The sequence below is a fragment of the Abrus precatorius genome, unplaced genomic scaffold (assembly GCF_003935025.1).
Source record: "Abrus precatorius isolate BTA unplaced genomic scaffold, Abrus_2018 Scaffold11, whole genome shotgun sequence".
NCBI classification, from domain to species: Eukaryota; Viridiplantae; Streptophyta; class Magnoliopsida; order Fabales; family Fabaceae; genus Abrus; species Abrus precatorius.
This window is the reverse complement of record NW_020874303.1, coordinates 11,279,542-11,302,176: the sequence shown is the minus strand read 5'-3', so window position 1 is coordinate 11,302,176 and position 22,635 is coordinate 11,279,542.

Sequence of the window (22,635 nt, the reverse complement as noted above, 5' to 3'; positions counted from 1 at the left end):
CAAGAATGTGTATTATATTTTATATCATGATTCGTGAAATCCTGCAATAAAGGTTCTTTAACTTCCCCAGTTGCATCTGAAAGCAAGTTAGAATACAGTATGGAGATCTCCCATCATGTGGGGTACTATATGGATCCATGCAAATCTAGGAGAGCGACATTTACAGGACAAACAATAGAAGGCTAGCTAAATGCTATGAATCTTTATTTTTTCCTACTAACTTTTGCACTCATCTTACATTTTTATATGTCTTTCTTTTCATCTTTTATCACATTTATTACTTTTTATATTTTTCTCTTATTATCTTTCGGTCAAGTGGAGTGTATTCACTGTACTAAAAGTGCCAAATGATAATTTCTGAAACGTTACTTAGTAACTCGTCGGATGACCAAAAAAATCCCATATTTTCTTTTTATCGTTGAAGAAAAGATTATAGATAATATATTGAAGGTAACATTTCTGATTAGTAACTAAAATTTTATTGGTATACTTGATGTATAGTCAAATATTTATTCATTATTATTTTATAAATTGAAATTTGAAAAGCATCAAGCATGTAAGAAATAACGCTAAAATAAGAAACAAAATGTCATACCCACACTCTGACAAAGCTTGTAGTAACTGGATAATGTAGCATATATCAGCAACCAACGATTCAAATGGAATAGAAACATAGATTGAAATGGCACAAACTAATGATTTAATTAATTTTTAATTCACAAGAAGAGTTATGCAAATAAATAATTAACGAATTGCAAGACTTTTTACTCAGCTCGAGTGCGTAATTCCACGCAGAACATGACAATATTTTATTTGCCCACCATCTCAAAATGGAGAAGGGAAAATCTAAACAAATAAAAGGGCGATGAAAAAGACAGAAGTAAAAGCACGTTAGTCCTGAAGTAAAAAAATGTAGTTTTTGTTTTGAATTGAAAATTTTACATTAAATGTACCTAATTTACTTTTACAATCATCTTAAAAATGCTTATTTCAAAACAAGCTGAGTAGGATGGGAATAAATCATGAAAGCCAAGTTTCTACCCACTGACTGCACATTCATAAAAGGAAATCCATTCTGTAATCATTGAAAAGTCCCCATCTCCCAGTATGAACAGATTATTATTGCAACCTATTTAGGTAATTTTGTTTTATTTAAAAAACCTGAATTATTGACGATATAATATGTTGAAATTTAAATAAGAAAAAAAGAAAGATATGCACTTTCGTGAGTGAAATTTGGGATGACAAAAATCTACATATGATGTTGTATTTTTAAATTATAGTGATGACTCATCAATTATGCATCAAAGAAAAGGAAGAAAAGAAAGGGAATGCCGTCACACTTTCAACGAAAATGACATAATGTAAATTTTAATGTGTTGCATAAAAAGCGTATGGCGTTTTCAAAATGACAACTTATCTTTATCTCTTCCAATAATTATATATTTGAATGGAACTATTCATCTTGATAAGCTCAAAGACACTACAATATGCTTAATGTAAACTAAGAACATGTCACCGACCAAGAAATTACCGACACGAAAATAAGAAAGAGCAGGTTTTGAAAAAACAATCAATTTTCATCTAACTTTAGTATTTTCCACTTTAAAGATGAGCATCAACAAAAGAAACAGAATGAACTTGATGAATTGTTTATAACTAACATTAAATACACTGAACATGCAAGTAAAAGCACCTAGATATATGCAGTGTAGTATCGATAGTAACAATAGCTAACATTTTAAGGTTCTTTAGCAACTCAATAAAGCGGGTTCCATTGTTCTCAAACTCGAAAAAGAATGAACATAGAAAGATATAAATAATTTTTTAAATAATAAGAAATAAAGACTGATTTTTAAATACATTGTTAGTTTTCTTGCATCCTTATTTATTAAAAGATTTGTGTTAACATGACCATTTAATAATATTTTTAAAATACTAAATAAATTTATATATAATTATTTTTTATTAATTTTGATGAGTTGATTATTTATTAATTAAAGAGATTAAAAAAATATTTCAAATAAACTTATCGAATTTGAATCGCTCGACCCAAATCCAGATATGGGACTACAAAATTCTACTAGCATTTATGAACCTAGTTTATATTTGTTCTTGCTTTCCTATATTTGTCGCCATGTAAGTGTAATGTGTACATCGAATTGTTCATTATCAAGTTCATAAGCTTGCTAGTTAATTTTGAGTATTATTATTATTTTTTTACTTATAGCAAAAAGAGTATTCAGCATGTCTAAATTTTATTCCTTTTGTAAACAAATACCTGAACTTTTATTTTATTCAATTGATTCTTGGTTTTATATATTTTATAAATAGATATATTGAACTCATTTAATTTGATTCTTAAACTTCATATTTTATGTAAATAGGCATATTAAACTTTAGATCTATGCTGATTGGTCTTTCCCATTCTTCTATTAAGCTGGAGTTATATTACTAACAAAGAAGATAAATGTTAACTATTATTTTTCTTTAAATCTTTTCATTCATTACTTTTTTATTTTTTGGTTATAACTATTTTTTCTAAATATTAAAACAAAATAAATATTTCGAAATAAAAAACTCTTCTATTCAATTTTATTAGTTTTAAATTCTATTATGTTTTAGTATTTAAAAAGGTAATCTATAATTAATATACAACTGAGATTTAACATAAACAAATAATTTTCAGTTCTCTCTAATAATAATAATTTAATCCCTACTAATAACAGATAAAATTATTTAAAATAGAAATAAATTTAAAAATCGACGAAAATGAAATTAAAGCTTAACATCTATTTTTAACAAAAGTAAAGTGTTATTATTAATAAATACATAAATGCATGGTCAAAAGTACCATAAGAGAACTAATCTAAATTATAGAGATTGACAATATTTTTATGTAGACAGCTTATATAGAAGCAAAACTACTGAAAATATATGTTAGATCTCTTGATTTTACACTGTCACTATATTTAATCTCAATTTTATAAGCTTATCCAAATTCCTCCTAAGCACATAAAGCTGCAACAAGTAGGGGTTTTATTATTACAACTTAACACAAAAATTTAATATAAGAATATGGGATTCTCACTGTACATACAACAACTTAAAGATAAGATAGAATTCTAAGGATAATGACCTTATATATATAACCAATTACCCCTTGCATATATAGTTTTGTGTGTACGCACCAAAATGCACGCACCACAAACTAAAGAACTAATGCACCACATTGTTCGCCACTATCTCTCCACTATCACCAATTTAAATCACTTCTTTTGTTATATAAAGTTGCACATTTCATTGTACCTAGCAAATCACGAAACTATAAAAGAACCAAAATGACACGTTTTGACCAAGTTCTGTCTTTGTAATGGGTAGTTTTTACTATTTTTAAATAATACATTTCAACAGTTGTTTATATAAGATTATGAAAAGTATTTACTACAATGATAAAACAAATTTCATAGGTTTTATTATGAAAACTATAATCAAATGTTTATGGAAATATAATTTAAGAATAATCTATTACTGTATCCTAAATAATAATAAAAGAGTATTATTAAGATTAATAAATAAATGAAGAATAAATTGTACCATTATATTTAAACTATTATTAAATGAGAAAAAGAAAACAGAATAAAGTTATAGGTGACATGTTTTGGAAATTAGAAAAAAAAACAAAAAAAAAAAAACAAACATATATTAGCCCCTAGGAAGCGGAACAAGGTTTAGCGGGGTAATTTCTTTATTGGTGGGTCCCAAAGCAATCCATACATGTTGTGAATAATTTTTAAACTATTTATTTATTCAATAAAAATATTATTATTTGTTTTTTTAATTTTTTTTATTCAAATAAATTATTTAGACAGTAGTAACATAAATTATTCTGGTCATTAATTAGATACCTCCAAAATCAATATAGTGTTAATCGGTGATGATTTTACTAAAATTGAGTATGAATAATGTTAATGATCCCATCAGTTCAATTTATTAAAAATATACTTTTCAATTTTTTTAAATTTCTTAATTTAAAAATAATTTTGAAATAATCATATTTAAAATTTATATAAATAATTATTATTTAATTTAATTTTTATTTTTATTTTAAAATATTTAATGCAATTCAAACTCTTGCATTACTTTAAAATTTTATTTAGCTTAGACTTTTTATAATTTTATATTAATTTATAATTTACCATAATATATAATATTAAAATATATATTTAATTATGATTTGTTCGATTCTAATTTACCCTAGTTGAACTACTAAACTATAAAATGATATATTTTATAAGTTTAATATTTGTTTAAATTTTAAAACATTGATTGCCACCATGAACAAATAAGAATTACTATAACAAGGGTATCCAATGTTTCAATACATATATACAAAAATAATTTTGACTTTTATCTCTCACTGTTTTCCCTCTTATCTCCATGAGTACTTAATAAGATGTCTATATATATCCACACGTATCTTCTATAAAGAGTAATGCTACTTAAAGTATAATTAGACTAGACAGATAGAGAGGAAGAGAGAGAGAGAGAGGGATTTTCATTAGTAAGAAACTATATATACCACATAAATTGTCATGTTGTACAGAATTATTTCCTTCTATTATAGTTAATATTGTTGATAAAATTTTCTTTAAGTTTCTTTTTAATGAATGTTATGCTTAATCTATCTTAAAAAATAACTTTTTTTATTTTTCTATAAAATTTGGCAAAAAATTTATTATTTAAAAAAAAAAAAAAGCTCCGGACATGAGATCAATTTTACTGATAATTTAATAATTTTAAATTTATTTATTCTTGTGAATAACTTCGTAGGCCTAATTTTACAGTCTGTATAATTACAAATCACTAAAATGTTTATGGGCTAGAGTATGTTTTACAAGACAAAAAAAGAGAGCATGATATAAAATACCAATAAGTAACAATTAAGCAGCACTTAGATGACATGGAAGCTACGTAGTAGTATGCAAGTTGCATGAATTTAGCTTTAGAGGTGTGATTAATGATCAAGTTAGCTTTGTTACTGATCAAGTGTGGGCTGAAGTTGAAGAGTTTAAATTATTTACTAAAATATTAGTATTAAACTTGTGTATGTAACAAAATAAAACAACAATTCATTTTTAAATAGATAAAATTAATTAATTTCTTACAGAAACTAATTAAAGAATTAAAAATATATGTTCTTACAAAACTAAATATACTTTTATCAAAAATTTTAAAATATTATAATTTTTTTATAAAAGAATAATTTTTTTTTATTGATTAAGACACTAGTTACTGATTTTATTTTACTATAAATTATTTTCCTATAGTACTGGCATGGTTTACAAAGGAGTTTCTCCATTTTAAAGTACGGAATTAATTATGACGAGATAGGAAAAAGTAAAAGTATGCATCTTTGTCCGATGTAATGATTTACTATCACCATTTTCATTCATGGAAGAATAATGCTTCGTACTATTATAAGAGGTTAAAGAGGTGAACATGAATATTATGCAAAGCTTTAGCTTGGTAAATCTTCGTCCATGAGAATAAACATGTATATGTCAAAAAGTAAGAGTAAGAAATTAAATGAACTTGTGGAGTGCATGCAAATGGATGAATTAACGAGCTGAAATGAGAAATGCATGCATGAGGAAGCAAATAGTGAAGGACAAAGCATACCTGAATAGTGGTGCTGTTCGATCCTTCACCTCAGAGTTTGAATGCAAGTCTGCGATAACTATGATCACTCGCTCACACAGATCACAGACTCCACACAGACACACCCAACTCACACTACTGCCCTTTTATAAGTACCCTTTGCCCCACTCAACCTACCCATCTGTAATTCCCTACGTATTCTAAATATATTTAATACATGAGCAAAATATGTATATGTATATGTAATCCATGAGCCAGATCACTGTTTTCTATAGTTTATTGTTTTTCAAAAGTTGTTCTTTTATTTTCGTTTTGTTAAGGTCTCTTGGTTTTACCGTTGAAATTTCTATTGAGCTACGACGACATTTTTTTGGTGCCAACGTCTCATAACTCTTGATTATCATCATGGAGTACACAAATCATTCGATGAACCTCGCTTTACCTTAATTTAGTATTTAAAATTAAGAAATTTTTTATTGGTTGAAAATGAGAGAAATAAAGGAAATATAAATAAGTATTTTGGACAAAAATAATAACTTTTAACCCACAAACGACTTGCAGTCAGCGATGGGAGAAATAAATAAAATATAAATAAGATGTGGGTATGAGTCTAATTGCTTTGAACATTTTGAACAAAGTTGTAATCTTTAAGTGCAAAATAGACACAGTTGTAACTTTAATCCCAAAATCCATATTCAAAAGATCAATAACTCACTCTATAATATTACTTGATTTGAACTAGCTCATAAAGTTTAACACAATATCAAAGTCCATACAGTTTCACAACTTGTTTGATGATAAAAAAAGTGACTAATAATTTTAGATATTTTAGATAAAGTTGTAATTTTAAACTCAAAATTCATATTATAAAATGACTAATAATCACTAATTCCCATACTATAAACTTGGATCGGGTACAAAATTCAACATTAAGTTTGACTCTTGCCACTACATGAAGAAAAATATCATTAATAGAAAACAAAGAGGCACATAGCATTATTTTGAGTGAGGTGAAGTTAAGGGAAAAAGAGAAAAAAAAAAAATAGAGTGCAGTATTAGTCTGACACGTTATGGCATTGCCCACAATTTACAGGTGTTAAGTTGTGGGTAATTAGATATTTGTCGTTTACAAAAGTGTATGAGAAGAAAAAAATGTTGATGTCCACTATCATAGATTGATAAGCAAGCTGTAAGGTCAAGTATATAATATTGTTCTACTTTAGGCTACAAATTGTGGTGCTTTTCATTCGTTGCTCATTGGGATCATAGGGAACACCGTTGTGGGCTACGTGGGAATCCCATTAAGCTCCAATATCCCAATCTTGGAAATTAAATTCTACTGCCACAATCTGACCTAATTTTTTCTGGTTTGAATATGCATATCATCACTTTCAATTGTGAGTACGTGCGCCCAGGGGTTGTTTGTTTTTTGCTTTTTGTTTATTCGGTGCACTCATTCTAACTAGTTGTATTTAATTATCATGTTACTCTGATCTTAATTTAATATAAACCAAACCCTTATTAATCTATATATTTTCTTTCATGTATAATGAAGTAGTTGAGTTCTTACTTTTTTTCTCCCTCTCCTTGTCTGTTTATCATTTCTATCTATATGTTTTCTATAAAAAGCTTTTTTTGAATTACCAAATGAGATATTTTAAGATGTGTCTTTTATAAGTAGAGTACGTTCTTAATAATTATATAGAATCTCATTCACAATATAATCTTTTAATAATATAAATAATAGAACCCATTTTTCATACACTGATCACTAATATATTAATTGCAATGAATTTATCTAAGGAGTAGGTGTGTCATACTTTTCTTTCTTTCTTTTGATCTTTGTAAATCAAGGACATCTTCTAGATGATGGCTAAGGATTAATGCTTTTAGGTTTAGAGATCTTTGGAATGGACTTTATTTCTGTTACCAAATTAAGTTTTTTGATATACATAATTAAGAATCAGACTTTAGTTAGTATTAATATAATTAATTAAGAGATTGTGTCATAAATATAATATGAAAATATTAAATTTATTTTATTAAATATTTTAAATTACTCTCCCTCTATTTTTTTATATAAAACTTTTCATTTAAGTTATAGCACACACGTTAAAAAAATTATTAATCGCTTTCTTTATATCATAATTATTGTAGTAATTTTCTAATATCATTTATCTCTCTCTTATTTTAAAATTTCATACGGTACTATTTTCCGTTTTTTACAAGGGTATAACCAAGAAAATAATAATTAACATCATTTTAAACTTTTAAAAAGATATATAAATAATAGCAAAAAACAAAGATATATAAATAAAAATGATTTTTTATAAAATAAAAAATAAAGATAATGCTAAAAAAATTCTTTTTTTAATTAAAAATATAATTTTATTGTCTTTATCACTTCCATATACTTATTATATTATAAATACAGTGATGTGAGGCTACTCACTTTTATTATTTAATATTTTTAGCCAAATTACATTAATAACTTCTGAATTTAAATTAAATTAAATTATATTTTATTTTATATTGTTTTCTATTCTACTTAAATCTATTTAATTTATGAATGTAATATTATACGTTCTTTTTAATTACATTAATTATATTAATTTTTCTATATTTAAATTTTATTTTATTTTATATTTTTTTATTCTACTTAAATCTATTTTAATTTATGAATGCAATATTGTACGTTCCTTTTAATTACATTAATTATATTTAATTTTTATACAATTGTATGAATAATGAGGGAATAAAGTAATGTTAAAAAATAGGAAGAATATATATCAAGTAAATCTTTTTAACATCAAAGAACATTAATGTAATTTTTTTAATAATTTTTATTGAATAGTTGTATGGTATTTAATTAAAAATTTTCATATAAATTATATTTATAAAATTTAAATTAATATATTATTTTAAAATTTATTAACATATATATAATTTATACTTTTAAAATATATGAAAATAAAAACCCCTTAAATATATTTTTATATGCAAAATTTGATAAATTTAATAAAAATATTAAATTACATAAAAATATACAAATTAAAAAATAATTAAAATTTTATGAAATAACTCTATTTTAATAAGTAATAGATATTTAAAAAAAATATTGATTCTAAAATTACATATTTACGAATCTTGGATTAATTTAAAATTTAATACGTAGAAATAATATAAAAACATAACTTTATTTAACAATTAAATCAATAAAATTTAACAGATAAAAGATTATTGAATGAATAAACTCTAATCAAAATGATTTATAGGGTGACTTAATCCATGGGACTATTTGTCATTATAATTGAGCGACAGTACAAAGGTACAAGTGGTGTTAAAAAAATCTCACAATGGATTAAAAGAGTTGAAAAGAATGTGTTTATGCTGATATCACTTAGGTCATAATCATAATAATAATCATACAACACACCTCTAACTTGGAATTTTTCACCTTTTCGTGTGGAAACCGCGTGCTCATGATATATTAAAAAATAACACTTAGTATACTTTCGTGTGTTAGACACACGATGCTGCTTATGCCTTCACTAAACAATCCCATGTAAAGATTATTGATGGCTTACCTTTTTAGTCATACATTTATTTATAGCTTATGCTGCATATATCTACAATTACAAAGAACCTTCTTTGCATTATTAGATATTTTATATTCAACAAAATGCATCACTTTAAATACATGGGAACTAAAAGTATGCATATATGGACACAATATTGTGCACACTGATCAACATTGTAAGTGTAATTAATACTTTACACAGCAACTTAGTTGGCATTTCCATTTACCTGTGGAAGGCACGCACTCATGCAATAAAAATATCACAAGTTTATACACTTTCGCGTGGAGCACACAAGGATTAATAAAATGCTGGATTGGACCATTGAAAACTAATGAATCACTAGCTCACAGATTAAAATATGAGCAGAAAACAATTGAAATTCAGTGATAGATCATCTATTTAAATTAGCTATTTCTCTTTCTATTGGTTTCAAAATATTTTTTTATACAAATAAAAGTTCTAATTAAGATTTACATATAAATTATTTTTTTAATATTTAGAACTTTAATTCATAAAACTCATTTTATATAAAACTAACTTATATAGGTTAACGAAATTGAAACCTTTTTATTCATTGAAATTTTATCTTCCTAAACTACATTTGTTGCACTAGTATCATGTCACCCATGTCTTTCCTCTTTATGTGCAACTTTTTACACTGGGTAAGCAAAATTAAATGATTAATGGGTTTAGTTAGGAGCACTATCTTTCCTACTTTTATTTAATGGATTTTATTCATTTCAAAATTTAAAGTTAAATTTAAATAATTAAAAGTAGTAATTTTTAATTAAAAATATATTTATTTTATTAAAATTATAAAACTATGATATATTTTTTAAATATTATTAATTAATTAAATTCAATCCTAAGAATTAAAGTTAGTATTTTTTTTATTTATTTAATTGATCGTGCTTAGCAAAAGTTGAAAAGTTAAAGAAAGACAAAAGGACATGAAGGATATGGTGTAATTCATTGAACTTCATCATTACGTTCTCCACAATCTGTGGGCTCTGTAGGTTTACTTAGTAATTTATATAATAATTCCCATAGAATTCTGCCTAATTCACTCACTTTATTTTAGAACATTTGTCTAAAACTAATGAGTGATTAATTTAACTAACATACATTTGATTTGTCTACGGTAATTGTTTTAAAAAATTATTAAGACAGTTAACTCTATCACATTATATTTAAATAGTCTTCATTTAAATAAAATTATTTCTTATGAAAAAATATGCATAATTTTGTTTGAAAATAATACTGTTGAAAAAAAAAGAATATATATATATATATATATATATATATATAGAGAGAGAGAGAGAGAGAGAGAGAGAGAGAAAGATTGGTTTCAAGAATAATTAATTGATATATTTAATTATACTTTGTGTTGTGAAGTTTTTTATTCCAAATGCTTTGAAATCACAGCGAACTTTCCCACCACTGCCACATATTTATTATGCTAACATTAACTTTTATTGGATTGTGATTAAATTAACTAGTTTAGTAGTCCTTATATATGTATTTTATTTTATAATAAATATATAAATAATTTAATAATTAGAGATGAAAATTTTAATTTTTAAAAATATTTATATATGATAAATTATTTTAAATAATAATTATTTTGACTTGATTTTATAACTATGAATAATATATTTTAAAATAATAAAGATTTTATTAGCAAAAAAATAATAAAGATTTAATAAAATTAAATATTATATATTATAAAATATATTTAATAGTTGTTAATAATTAAAATATATCAATAACTATATATTTAAAAGATAAGACACTTTAAATTAAGTTCTAAATAAAAAAATTTATATTAATATAAAAAATATTTATAAAAAATATAAAAATTTATATAAAGTAATAAAAGAAACTTAAATATCAATTTTAATATCTAAAATTTAAAATAAAATTAATATAAATGTGAGTAAAAGATAAAGTAAAAAATAATATAATTTATACGTCATTTTCAATCAATTTTGAATTTTAAAATATGAATTATGAAGAGAATATATTTCACTAATTCTTTATTTTTTAAATAATAGTTTATTTATAATATAGAGATTAATTTTATATTATAAATATATCTGTTTTTTTATAAAATTTTGTTATTTTAAATATTATATATATATATATATATATATAAGAATTACTTCTATATTATTTAATAACTTTTTTATAATTAATTATAAAACTAATCATTATATTAAAATTTTCTATCACATAGATTATATATACAAAATTTTAGATTATTCACAGCTATTAAATAACTTATTCATATACATTACAATTAATGTAATATATAATTTTAAAAGTTATGAAATTAAAGACTATTTGATAATAATCTTATAAATGTTTAATTTTAATAAAATTTAACACAAATAACATATGTAATATATAATTATAATTTAATAGTTAAGTTGATAAAAATTATTTGCTATATTAAGTTATTAATAGTATAAAAGAGTGTAATTTATAATTAAGTAATATTTATATAGGAGAAAAGATTTTCTTACACTGCGTAAGCCTAAAAGCTTTTACGTATAATTATGCATATATTAATAAAGTTAAAATTTATTGAAACTGTGTGAAATTATATAATTACATTATTTAATAACTTTTACAATCTAACCATTCATTTAAAAGATTTTATAAAATAAATTAAGTTTATAAAATTTCATATACATTTAAAAACAGCAACAATAATATAATTTTAAAATATAAGTTAAAAATAATTATTAAATATCATAATTATAAGTATTTAAATTGTGTAAAATTATATATATATATAATAAAAATAATATTAGATAATTCAATTATTAGATTAGTTAACTTTATATTTTATAAAAAAATTATTTAAGGTTATAAATATTTAAATTTAACATTTAGTATCAATTGATCTAACTTATATTAATCTATGTTAGTTTAATTGAATGAAAGAAACTTAGATCTTAAAAATATAATAATAGGTAAAATTTTAAAATTTATGTATGAAAAAAATACTGTTATAACGTCAAGCGGTGATAGATTGGCCTTCCTTACATATTTTCGTCACTACTCATGCATTTATATTATAGCCATAAGCCGTGTTCGTGAATACTACTTAATTAATGAATGATAAGATTAATTACTCTCTTCATAATTTGCAAATACATGCATTGGCAATTATCTGCATCTTAAAAATTTAAAGTCTAATATATACTAACATTTAAAATTAATCAATTTAACTATTAAATCATTTTATATTATTTTAATAGTTATATATATATATATATATATATTAAATTTTATATAATATTATTCAAAATTTAATATTAGCTTATATTTTAAAATATAACTTTTATTAAAATAAAATAATGCGACAAGATACTAATTAATTTTATTTTTATATAAAATTTTATAAAATAAATTTATTTAATAATTAAAAATTGTAATCCAATAAATTAATTAATCTTATATTTTATATAAAAGTTATTAAGTTATATAAGTATTTAACTTAAATAATTTATTAATTTTAATAATTTTTGTGTAATTTTTTTAATCGTAGATATTTCTGCTTGAGGCACGATAAAACACTAATGGGGTTGGCTTTCGTGTTGGGGTGGATCATCAATGATTTGATATAACCATTCATGACAAAACACAGCATATAATTTAATTCCATTATCCACATATTTCAATTGAGTACGTGCACAAAACATAGCAACTTTATATAATTGAATCTCTTGTGCTTTATTTTTATTTTATTCTATTTTTTTAGCACGTCAAATTATACTAGAATCATAAAAATCAATAAAATTGACTCATTTTATTGTTGTCATTCATTAGATAATATTTCTTAATCACGATATACCAAAAAGACATCTTATAGCATTTCATGTTACATTTAATAGCATTTAAAAGTGTTATATTTTCCAATGATATTCAATAATATTTTTTCTTCTAATTAAAAAAAAAACAAACTATTATTAATCTCAAGAGAACATACATGCACGAGCATATATCTATTATATAGTTATCTGTGGTTTTATGATATATATATAATACAATTTTTTAAGGTATTGTATAATACATGTTGGATTAGGCATATAAAGAGCAGAAATTACACATTCCTTTTTAATCTTCTCCCAATAAATAATTACACCCTAAATGTTTCTTAGTTACAACGTCCCTTGAAAATTTTTGAAACACCGGGTCATAATCCTAAAACGTGACATTAGAATATTTGCTTGTGAGAAGATAATCAATTCCACACGATCCATTTTATGTTCTAAACAACATTGTCATCCTATTGACCAAGTGAGTTTAAAAACCAAATATTTTTCCTCCAACACTCAATTAATCAAAAGTTAGAGTTGTATCTATTGTTTAATGCAGTTTTGGTGTGGAAGAACTTAACCAAACATAAATTGACGATTCTTTTAGAAGCTTGTGAGTTGTGTAATTCTAAATATGAGAATATATTGCATATTTTTTTACATTGTAATATCTTCATGAAACTGTGGTACATGGTATTTGAATGATTTTGTGTTAATTTATATTTACCTGAAAATTTGCATTAACATTACTAAAAATGTGTGAAATCTAATGTAGAAAAAAAAAAATAGAGAGAAATTATAATTATATAGTTTAAAGTACTAAGAATGTGTGAAATCTAATGTAGAAAAAAAAATAGAGAGGAGTTATAATTATATAGTTTAAAGTAGTATGGACAATTTAGTTTTAGTGAAATAATATTATCTTCAACCGTGTATTAAAAACTAGTGAAATGTTTAATTCTATTAAGTATCATTCGAACAAGACTTTTGAAAGATTGATTGTATATGTGAATTATATTAATAATCTCTTATCATGTATTGTTAATTTTCTTTAGAGTTGTAACATATTAGAATGATTTTATACTCTAAATTTGTCTTTAGTAAATGTTAATATTTAATAAAAATAAAAAAAATCAAAAGTTAGGTTTCATAACTAATAGGGACCACACCTCTTTCACAACATATTTTGAGTGCACCGTATCAATCCACAGATGAGCCTAGTAATACAACATATATACCCACCAATTGGAACAGTAATACCTAATTTTTACTGATTTCACATCTAAAGAACAAATTATTTATGTCATCAATCGCTTTGCTCTTCCTCATCAGAAATGATTCTGCTTTTACATAAGTTTAATTTCGTGAGAATCCTATCCTATATGATCCTCCACATGAGAGCACATGTATACCTTTCGGATACCACTTTGTTCTTGTGTAAGCTTAATTTGAGGGCTACATCAGTAATTGTTTTTAGTGTTTTGTATGCTTTCATCACTTAATAGACCCTTAACCTTCATCCACTTCGTCAATCAAAATAAGATTTACTCTTAAAAATAACGTAGACAAAAAATAAATAAAATTGTTCCTTAGTTCTCTCTGCCATTAAAATAAATTTCTCCTTCACTTAAACTTTCATCTTCATTCTCCATCTAATTCCCCGAATATTATTTATAAAATCATTTGTCTACTTTTTATATGTGAAAAAAATATTGAAAATATTCTATTGATTGTCTCTAAATGTTCCCAATTTTCTTTCCAAAAAACAATTAAGTACTTTCTTCATCTCCAATGACCAGTTGGAATGTTTCATCTAACCACTACACTTTCTGCTTATTTGCATCCTCCAACCTTCGAATTTCCCTTCACAGAAGTGATTCACTCGTGACATCACCTATTAAACCTTCCTTAAATACGTCATACTTCACCTTTGTCACTTTATACCATAAATAGTCAATTTCATGAAGCAACCTCCACCTCTACTTTTCCAACAGTGCTAGATTCATCTTTTCTATATTTTTTTAACATCTGAATCCCATCATCATTCTCTTTACATATATGATGTCAACGTAATCAAGCAGTGTTCCTTCTATGTTTATTTCCCTCGTGTGAAATTCTCTTTGCAATTAATCAATCAACTTAAAAAATTTCATTCGGGCTTTGTACGCTAAGAATAGATATATAGGCAAGCAAGGGTTCCTTCAAATGATATGAACTTGTTTTCCCAATTCCTTAGTTTGTTTCTCGTTGTCTTTACTAGGCTTGCCAAGTAGCAGCACGTTTAGCATTTGCTCAGATCAGAATCCCCAAATATTCAAAAGGTATAACCTCTACGTTGTAGTCAAGAAATTCCACCATTTCCTTTAACCATTCATGATTTGTATTGATTCTTCTTGTATGGCTTTTGATGTAGTTTATTTTTAGCCTTTATACCAACTTGTTCCACCAGATCTTTAATATTTTTAGGAGATATTTAATTATTGGTAAAATTAAGGTTATTATAAATAGATGTAACCATAAGAGAATTATTATTATCATTTTTCGCTTTGGGTAATTGATATTGAGAGAAATGAGGTAATTCAGATTGAATTATCTTACCATTTTTAATTTGTCAAACTATAATAACATTAGTAGATATTCTTTTAAAAATAGTTGGTACAGATTGAATATACTTATAAATTTACAGTTACATCATTATACCATAATTGTATTTGTGTTGCAATTTAATCTCAGGCAATATTTTTATTAATTAATAATTTTTTAACAAATTTCGATAACATTGTTTAATATTAACATATTTCTAAATTATACTTTTATGTAATAAAATTTAATTATAAATTAATAAATTTATGTGTAAATAAATCAATATTAAATTAAAATTGAAACAAGTACTAACCAAATAAAATAATCTTTACAAGTAATAATATAAATAATATTTTTAAAATTTATTTTGACTTAATTTGTTTGTTATTAAATTATTTCTCTGTATTATTATCCATTCAATTAATTATAATATTAATAATTATTAAAAAAATTTAAAATAATATTTTCATTTTATATTTGGCATTAAAATAAATATATAAAATAATAATAATAATGCTTCTGCCTATAACTCGACCTATGCAGCTTACTGTTGGAGCATATTATCATTGCACGATTCCAATCTAAACTATACTAGAATTTCCTCTTCAAGCTAAAACTTACTCACAGTTTCCTCTTCAAGCTTATAAGTCTGCAACTCTCTCTCTCTCTCTCTCTCTCTCGATTTTGCTCTTTTGGTTCCATATTTTCCTTCCTTTGTGACTTTGGCACCTTAGTTCATTTTGATCGATGTGATTATTTTCAATTTCAGAATCTACATTCTCTTCCTAGCCTTCATTTCATTATTTTATTGCCTTCGCCTACATTTATGTTGAATTACTCGGCTTTGCATTTGTTTTGTGATTGTGTTACGGGTATGCTATTTGTATATACATTATACAATTTTCCTTGGTTGGGTTGCTGAACTGGGTGTTATGCCATTGCTCAACATTATAGAATTGATATGGATTCATTTTTGTGCCCCAATAATATTGTATGATTTTTAACGCTTGTATCATGATTAATTGAGTGACTTTAGTGTCTTTTTGGATGTTTATTAGATATGATGTAGGATAGTAAATTTTGTTATTATATTTGTAATGCTTGTAATTGGGAGAATAGGTCCCAATAATCTTGAATGGTTGTAATTGGCCTTGTGTTATTCGACCTTATGTTCGAGTAAAATTTACAGGCAGTCGTTATAGAAAGGTCTTGTTTTTCTATATATGTACTTATTCATTGTTGAATCCGAATAAATACTTCTCTTGATATTAGGAAGAGTGGTATCAAATTTGTGTAGAGATAATATTAGAATTTGTATGTTGTGTTAATAAAATAATTTATATTTATATAAACTAAACACTAGTAAGTGTAGAAAAAAAATTAAATTAATTAATTAAAAATGTCATTGTTAATAGAAAGAAAAAAAAAGAAATAACTATAAGAAAAATATTGTAAAAAAAATTAATTTTATTAACGTATAAAAGATAAAAAAAAGCAAAGAAATTAATAAGGTATGAGTTCATTATTTTACATTTATAAAATAAAAATTGCTAAGTATTTTTTTTAAAAATAATTTTAAACAGCAGTATAATTTTAAACTTTAGATAGTAGTAACGATAGAGAACGGTTAATAGAGAATATTTATCTATAATGTAACTTCAGAGAATTTGTTCTCTAAAGTTTTTATGAGATAATGAAAAAAAAAAATTTAATTTTTATCTTTGATGGTTTATCTAGCATTCATTACTCTATATACTAATTCATTAAACTTATTAATATTGTGGATAACATTTCATCTATCTTACACTTTTAAGCAAGTACAATTTCATTTTCATCATCAATTGATTCATTAATGTATTTCATCTAAACATACTTTTCAATTATTCTTACAATTTTTTTGGTGAGGGTTTCTTTTAACACAATTATTTTAATATGTAGAGGTAGACCCAATAGAATTCTGTTCACTACCTTCTCGTGGATTATACTCCATTCTAAATTTTTTTATCTCACTTGATTTTTTATGTTCTAATATATAATTAATTAAGACTGTGTTGGACTATATATTTTTGAATTATACATTGTTATAAGGTGGAATATATCCTCCCATCAAACAAATGACCTTCATTTTCAATGTAGTCACGGAATCCTGAATATAAAATAGAACATAAGAAAATAAATAGAACCAACTTTTCACCAAACAAAATGATGTTGCCTTATCAATTGTCTTTCTTATTTTTGTTGTCCTTAAATCTTGCTATGAACCAATTGTTTAGGCAGTGGGGTGGAAAAGAAACCCTTTGCTCCCTCTGTCCTTGGAAGTACACAAAAAAATGAAAGTAAAAAAACTTAAATTTAATATGGTTCAACATCTCTTGTCTATATATCAATGAATTAAAAACATAATTTTAGTAATGCATATCTTGCATGTAAAAATTTATAAATACATTATTTTAAACCAAATTTTTTTAAAATATAATTTTATATTATAAATAAATTTTTGTAAATAAATAAATAATTTATTTGTTGTTTTAAAATTACCGTTTCACATTCGTCTACCGCAATTTAACTGTTTAAATCTTTTAGAAACTTTTAAAATTTATATTTAAGCAATAATTTATTATAATTATTTTAAATGATTTAAAATATGTTTAGAATGCAATAAATTATTTTTATTTTAATTTATTCAATATTTATAAAAGTCACTTTCATCATTAAATTCTACTATTTTTACTAGTTAATATCAATTCCTATGTATTTATTTTTTAAATTATTCTATAAATTTATAAAAAAATAAGAATTATTTTATTTATTTATAATTATATTTAATTTATTTATCTTTTATTTTAGTATTTTAACATTATTTAAAATCAAATCATTTTTATTAAACCTTGTTAAATAGCTAATTATATAACTAACTCCATACGGTACAAAATCAGTTTTGAAGAGTCAAAATTTCAATTTAAAAATTTGCTAAAAAAATATCATATAAACATTCACTTAAATGATAAATAGTGTTTACCTGTGCTAATAAACTTGTTATCATTTTCTTAAGCAAAATTCTTTAAACTTCTAAAGAAGAAAACGATCATGTGCTTAATGAAGCCCAAGAAAAAGTAATATCTTATAAAATTATTTTTTATTCTTATTGAAAACTATGTTTTGGAAGCATTAAGCTAAAAAATAAAATAAATTCAAAAGAAAAAAAAAAGGCTGACAAACTTACTACATAAAAAAGAAGGTGATATTTCAAATATTGTCAAAGAAAATCTAGAGTTAACCAAAAGGTAGAAAAATGAACACACAAGTTTATCTTGGTTTACACTCCGTTATCGAAAGCAATGTTCAATTCTTGTCAGACAGATGGGGGCATTCTGAATATGCATTTAAAGTTTCTTACTATTACAATAAAAAATGAGTACTATTTCAAGTAAGGTACATTATCATATCAAAATTTTTATTCTTAAAGTTAAAATCTCTAGAATGATAATGATAGAAATGTTTAAATTAGGTAAGAAAAACTTTGAATTTATAAACTGCAATTTATTAACATCTTTGTAACAATGAATAAATACAACTCTCTTAAACCCACTAATATTTACAAATAAAAAATTTAAGATATAGTGAGCAAAACTCATAAACTCTAACTATGCTTAATTACAAATTTAAAGCTGAAAAACATGACCTAATGACCATTTACAACCACAAATCAAAAGTTATTAATACTTTTTGATTAACGAGATATTGTCATCATGAACTCGAAGGACCTGAGTTCATCACTAGAATCCACTTATGATTTTAATAGAATTTTTTAACTCATAAAAGGAGAAAATGCTCCACCCATAATGAAAGAACTTAAAGAAATATTCTTATTAAAAAATAATTATTTTTTCTCTCTTTATTGCTTGAATTTGATTTATTATTTATACATGCAAATTGTTAATATTAAAAAACTATGACCAAATTTTGGGAGAATGTTAGTGAAATCCTGATATAGCTCTACTAAAAAATATGAATAAAATTCTAAATATAATCCTATTGAAATAAAAATTAAATTCAAATTAAATTTATGAATAATAACTCTTGATCAACTATATAAATAATATTAAACCTAATCAGACTTTTTAATTAGAAATATGTTAAATTGCTAATTAAATTTTAAAATGAAATATCGATTCTTTTAAAACTTATACAAATTCATAAAATACTTATTTAGTCACTATAAATCGTACTCTTATGATTGACCTGATCTGAATGATTTATTAAAACCTACATGTCAAATGAGGTATGCACTTGAACTTGAAAGTGCCAAAACTTGTATTGCCAATCCCACTTTAGATTCTGCATTACGGACGTGCATATAAAATCACTTCCTTTTCTAAAGAATAAAAAATTTTAATGTTATTCACAGAAAAGCTTTAATACATCAAAAGCTTAAACAATCTGCGCACATAGTAAATGATGTGGTTCATTCTTCTTCCAGAAGCAAAGTCGCATAAAAGGAATATAATAGAACTGATAAGTGCATGAATGTTCTATGTTGACATTATAAGCTCATGAGTTTATAAAATTTAGACCACTATCCTTAACGCGGTTCCTTCACATAACATTAAATAAAGCAAGAAAGAAAGTAAATTGTTTTATTTTATCTAACTTATGTTCCAGTCATTGTCATTAACTACTTTCATGTTGTTTAACCTATCTTCTCTAATTTAAAGACAGATAAAAGCATATTACGCCTATAATACCTTTTCTTCAAGAAAATGTCGATGCACTATTTTTAATTCTGCTTAGATGTAGGCCTCTAATCTGTCGTGGTTGTCCTTGCTGGTTGGAATACTTAGTTAAACTTTTGTAATTTGCCTGATAATCTTATTACAATTCGTAGTCAGGCATTTTATTTTATTTTTTTCATGAACTTTTGTCTTACATAAAAAAATAAATTCATCTCAAGCATAAAGTTGCCTCAATTTGGGGTCTAAAGAACCTTTGAATTTGTTTCTTGCATAAAAGAAAATTGTCAAATGTAGAGCCCACGATCTATTTATTATTAAGAGGGATAGAAAGCATATATACATAAAGAGAGAGGAGTAAACAAGTACACACGGTAAAGATTAAAAAAATTGAGTATTCATGTGATTATTTTAAAATATTTTAAGAAACTCACGTAATTTATATATTTTCATCTTAATCATTCATTGTAAACTTAATGATAAAGATTTATTATGCATGTCTTTGTTATAGAAACTGTGTAGTCTCACCTTCAACCATAGGCAACAAATTAAGGCCAATGCCTTGCCATCCTTTAGTGAGGACTAAAATAATTTAACTCACTCACACACACTGTGAAAATAAATTACAAAAACATTATTAACCATTCTTATTACTGTAGTTACAACAAAAATTTTAAAATTTAAGTTAATAAATATTATTTGTGTTCACATATGTCTAAAAGGTATGAAATAATATATTTATTTAGTAAATTTAAAAGATTGAATTTTAGACATATTTATAAATTTAACAACTAATTTTTCATAAAAAAAATAAATGTATAAATTTAAAATATATTTACATTGTGAACCCAATAGCTAATGTAATGTAAGTTTAGATTATAAAATACGCTTTAGTCGCCCCTGTGATATATAGGGATTAGACGTTCTAGATATTTTAGTTACATGATATAGTTGTTCTTCACTTACGAATTTTATAACATATATATATATATATATATATATATATATATATATATATATATATATATATATATATATATGTCATTTTCTTGATATTTTTTATTATTATATGAAAAATTGGTTTTGTGCAAATTAAATGTCATCGTAGTTCTTTAGTCAACTTTTCTTCTAAATCCAACACATGTAGTCCCTTATAAAGTAAATTCTGTATTAATTTAAATAAAATTATTGGTCTCAAAATAATCCTTAAAACAATTCAAATAAGTTTAAAGATTAAAGTAATTCATATTTATAATTATGAAGAATTATTTAATAATTTAATTTCTTTTAGGAAAATTGAGTCAAGTGAATTTTATTTTATTTTTTTGAAATTGAAATAGGTGTTTATTAAAAGTAAATATGTAAGTAATGCACATCAAGTTGGCGATGAGATATTTTATCTGTTGCTGCACGCATGCAATCAACCCAAAACTTTATTAGAATTATATGCTGTACGCATTAGAATAAGCATATATAAAAAGGGAAAATAACAACTCCAAAATAATAATAATAATAATAATAAACATATGATAAGTGAAATGAGACGTTGCCATGACAACCTCCATAATTGTGAAGTGAAATGCGCATTATAAAGAGATAAAACGATAACAAAAGTGCCTATGCTTTCCTCGAAGGATAAATTAATTAATTTACAGTTCTGTTAATTTAATATCATTAATTTTTCTTATTTAAAATGATAAAAGCATCACTTTGGCTTGTGATTCGACAACATCGATCACTCTTCCGTTGGTTTTCAAAGGATGTTTACACATCTTATGGTGAACTTATAATGAAGAATTCGTTTTGTCCCTTCTGTTGTTGGCCACGATCATTTAAATACAAATGAACGTTAATTTATATCCTCTGGATAAGTCCCCTGATTTTAAATTATTAAATTTCAATTAAAAATTCAATCTCAGCTTATTAGGGGTGTTTTCTCTAATCTAATGCACGTTCAGGTTCGGATGTCATACATAATTAAATTTTTTTTAAATAGTTAAAATTAAAAAAAAAATTTACATAATTTTTAAATAATTATATGGTCATTAAGTGATTGTTAATTTTAATCATTTATGTATAATTTTATAAACCAATTTTATAATTTTTGTATTTTTAAAATAAAAATTATTTTCACTGTACATGTCTCGTGTATATTAGTAATTAATTGATTAATGGGCGATGATAAACCAGATAAATGCTAGAAATATATCTTTTAATATAATTTTTTAAAAATAAATTCTTTATTATTAATTA